The 4641-nt window shown below is 41.2% G+C and overlaps 1 pseudogene; it reads left to right on the plus strand.

Annotated features, from left to right (window-relative positions):
• The first annotated feature begins 1098 nt into the window (after positions 1-1098).
• Positions 1099-4416, plus strand: LOC123274455 (annotated as a pseudogene).
• Positions 4417-4641: the final 225 nt, after the last annotated feature.

Genomic DNA, 4641 nt, shown 5'->3' on the forward strand with positions numbered 1-4641 from the left:
ATCGATTTTTTATTGATTAAAAAATTTTTTTACTAATCAGTAAAATATAAACTTATTTAACGTATTTAAAATAATTAGTGTAGAGTTTTCTATTATGATTCCAGATACGTAAAAAATAATAGAAAAAGCTAAAGATGGAACACTCAAAGTTACTAATGGTGAACCCAAACCTGCCTCTTAAGAAACGTGGCTGGGCCGTTGGGATCAAACTGATGACACGCCAGCGGCCAAAAAGTTGCTGGTACTGCAGCCACACCCAATTCCCTTGGGATAACACTGGACGTAAGAGTTCTTTTTTTTTATTTTTCAAATATCAAGTTAAAAAATTATTTCCTCATCTTAACACTGTTAACGTATTGAAAAATTATCTAAGTATTTAGCCAGAAAAAAATCAACAATAATTTTTTTTATTTAAAAAAAAATCCCCAGGTTAGAAACTAGGTTGTCTTTTTATTAAGTTATTATTTCAAAAAAGTTTGTTACTCAATTCAATATTCCATTAATTGATATTGAGCTTGCTTATACAAATAAATAGAATTTTGCTTTGTTAAACATTGACTTTTGTTTAATTGCACTTTATTATTTTAAATATTGACGTTTTTAACGATATAAGCTCATTCCGATGTTACACTCATCAATAGGTTTCATTTGAGTACCCACATGCTTTTTTGATATATTTTTCATATATACATATATATATATAAATATAAAAAATATATGAAAAATTGATGTGGGTGCTCAAATGAAAGGTCTCGGCAAGTGTAATATCAGGATGAACTTATATCATTAAAAATGTCAATAATTCACATGATTCAATGTCATTTCTTAATTATTGACATTTTTTAAGATATCAACTCATTTCAATGTTACACTCATCAAGACCTTTCATTTGAGTACCCACATGGCATTTTTTATATATTTTATATATATGTAGTATTTATGAAATATATAAATATATAAAATATATGAAAAATTGATGTGGGTACTCAAATGAAAGGTCTCGATGAGCTTAACATCAATATGAGCTTATATCTTTAAAAACCTCAATAATTCACAAGATACAATATCATTTCTTAATAAAGTATCTAGAGATAAATTTTCAAATGTAGCCTAATTAATCATAAATTCCAGGTAACACCAGCAGCAATAAGATGGGACGAAACCCCAGGCCACGGCAAAGGCGGTGAGACCCCAGGCGCGACCCCAGGAGTCAGCACCAGAATGTGGGACTCAACCCCCAGCCACGCTACCCCAGGAGCAGTAACTCCCGGCCGCGAGACTCCCTCGCACGACAAAATACTCTCCAGCCGTCGAAACCGTTGGGACGAGACCCCCAAAACCGAGCGTGAGACCCCGGGCCACAACAGTGGCTGGGCCGAGACCCCCCGAACCGACCGCGTAGCCGGCGATCTAATCCAAGAAACCCCAACACCCTCCGCCTCCAAGCGACGTAGCCGTTGGGACGAAACGCCCTCCAACCAAACCCCGGGCTCAATGACCCCCAGACCCCAGCGACACCCTTAACAACCCCTGCACCAAACCTCCATAAAGACCCCAAGCGCCGTAACACCAACCGGGCCCAAAGCCATGGGCCTCGCCACCCCACACCGGGCCACCTAATGTCTTCTAACCCCGAACAACTCCAAGCTTACCGCTGGGAGCGTGAAATCGACGAAAGAAACCGCCCCCTATCCGACGACGAGCTAGACTCACTTTTCCCTCCAGGGTACAAAATTCTCCAGCCTCCAGCAGGTTATGTTCCCATCCGAACCCCCGCTAGGAAGCTAACAGCTACTCCCACGCCAATGGCAGGAACTCCCCAAGGTTTCTTTATCCAAACGGAAGACAAAAAGCGCTAAATACGTCGACAACCAGCCTAAAGGCAACCTTCCTTTTTATGAAGCCCGAAGACGCTCAGTACTTCGATAAACTTCTAGTTGACGTTGATGAAGAGTCTCTAAGCCCTGAGGAGCAAAAAGAGAGAAAAATAATGAAGCTACTGCTTAAAATCAAAAACGGAACTCCTCCGATGAGGAAAGCAGCTTTGAGACAAATTACCGACAAAGCCCGAGAATTCGGAGCTGGTCCTTTATTCAACCAAATTCTGCCCCTATTAATGTCCCCTACTTTAGAAGACCAAGAGCGCCATCTGTTAGTCAAGGTCATAGATCGAATTCTTTACAAACTTGATGATCTAGTGCGTCCTTACGTCCACAAAATTTTGGTAGTGATAGAACCGCTGCTAATTGACGAAGACTACTACGCTAGAGTTGAAGGTAGAGAGATCATTTCTAACCTTGCTAAAGCCGCAGGATTAGCGACTATGATCTCCACAATGAGGCCAGACATAGATAACATAGATGAGTATGTAAGAAACACAACGGCTAGAGCCTTTGCAGTAGTAGCTTCAGCCCTGGGAATCCCCTCACTACTCCCCTTCTTAAAAGCCGTCTGCAGGAGCAAGAAATCCTGGCAGGCTAGGCACACTGGTATTAAAATCGTACAGCAGATTGCTATCTTAATGGGGTGTGCAATTCTCCCTCACTTAAAGAGTTTGGTAGAGATTATAGAGCACGGATTAGTCGATGAGCAGCAGAAGGTAAGGACGATTACTGCCTTAGCGATCGCAGCGCTAGCCGAAGCTGCTACACCTTATGGTATAGAAAGCTTTGATTCGGTGCTGAAACCCTTGTGGAAGGGTATTAGAACCCATAGAGGAAAAGGTTTGGCTGCTTTTTTAAAAGCCATTGGGTACTTGATTCCCTTAATGGACGCTGAGTACGCTAATTACTATACCAGAGAAGTAATGTTGATTTTAATTAGAGAGTTTCAGTCTCCTGATGCGGAATTGAAAAGATTGTGCTTAAGGTTGTTAAGCAGTGTTGTGGAACGGACGGAGTTGAAGCTCAGTATATAAAAGATGAAATTCTCCCGCACTTTTTTAAGCACTTCTGGAACCACCGCATGGCACTGGACAGAAGGAATTACCGACAGTTGGTAGATACTACTGTAGAGATTGCGAATAAAGTCGGCGCTTCTGAGATAATAAACAGAGTTGTAGATGATCTTAAAGATGAGAATGAGCAGTATCGGAAAATGGTTATGGAGACTATAGAGAAAATTATGGGGAATTTAGGAGCTGCTGATGTAGACTCGAGGTTAGAGGAACAGTTGATAGATGGCATTCTGTACGCGTTCCAGGAACAGACTACAGAGGACGTTGTTATGCTCAATGGCTTTGGAACTATTGTTAATACTTTGGGAAAGCGTGTTAAGCCTTACCTTCCTCAGATTTGTGGAACCATTTTGTGGAGGTTGAATAACAAGTCCGCTAAAGTGAGACAGCAGGCCGCTGATTTGATCTCTAGGATCGCGGTAGTGATGAAAACCTGTCAGGAAGAAAAGCTTATGGGCCATTTGGGTGTAGTCTTGTATGAATATCTCGGTGAAGAGTACCCAGAGGTTTTGGGTAGCATTTTAGGAGCGCTTAAGGCTATAGTTAATGTCATTGGAATGACAAAGATGACGCCACCGATTAAAGACTTGTTGCCTAGATTGACGCCCATTTTAAAGAACCGACACGAGAAGGTTCAGGAGAATTGTATTGATTTGGTGGGAAGGATAGCTGACCGCGGGCCGGAGTATGTTTCTGCTAGAGAATGGATGCGAATTTGTTTCGAGCTTCTAGAATTGTTAAAAGCACACAAAAAAGCAATCCGCCGGGCGACTGTTAACACTTTTGGGTACATTGCTAAGGCAATTGGTCCACATGATGTTTTAGCGACATTGTTGAACAATTTGAAGGTTCAGGAGCGACAGAACAGAGTTTGCACCACTGTTGCTATTGCAATTGTCGCGGAAACTTGCAGTCCGTTCACGGTCCTTCCGGCGCTGATGAACGAGTATCGGGTTCCGGAACTAAATGTCCAAAATGGAGTGCTTAAGTCGCTCTCGTTTTTATTTGAGTACATTGGGGAGATGGGCAAGGATTACATCTACGCGGTAAGTCCGCTGTTGGAAGACGCATTAATGGACCGGGATTTGGTTCATAGGCAGACCGCTTGCGCTGCTATCAAACACATGGCGCTTGGAGTTTATGGCTTTGGGTGCGAAGATGCGCTGATTCATTTGTTGAACCACGTTTGGCCGAATGTATTTGAAACTTCGCCGCATTTGGTTCAGGCTTTCATGGATGCTGTGGATGGACTTAGGGTGGCGCTGGGACCTATCAAGATTCTTCAGTACACCCTTCAGGGATTGTTTCATCCTGCTAGGAAGGTTAGGGATGTTTATTGGAAGATTTATAACTCGCTTTATATTGGTGGGCAAGACGCACTTGTGGCGGGGTATCCGAGGATCATGAATGATCCGAAGAATCAATATATTCGATATGAGCTTGATTATGTCTTGTGAATTGGAAAGTTTGAGAAGTAACTTTTGGTTTGTAGAGGTTATGTTATTATTAAGTTAAAGTGTATAGGCGTAATATTAATTATTTTTCCAAGCTTTTAGACAAGACATGGTTTATTAATACGATTTATTATTGTAATTGATTTATGTTAGCTTATATTTTTAATTTATGGTAAATAAACTAATCATACTTCTTGAAAATTATAATGAATTTTTTTATACAGTACAACC

This window comes from Cotesia glomerata, unplaced genomic scaffold (genome assembly GCF_020080835.1).
Source record: "Cotesia glomerata isolate CgM1 unplaced genomic scaffold, MPM_Cglom_v2.3 scaffold_366, whole genome shotgun sequence".
NCBI classification, from domain to species: Eukaryota; Metazoa; Arthropoda; class Insecta; order Hymenoptera; family Braconidae; genus Cotesia; species Cotesia glomerata.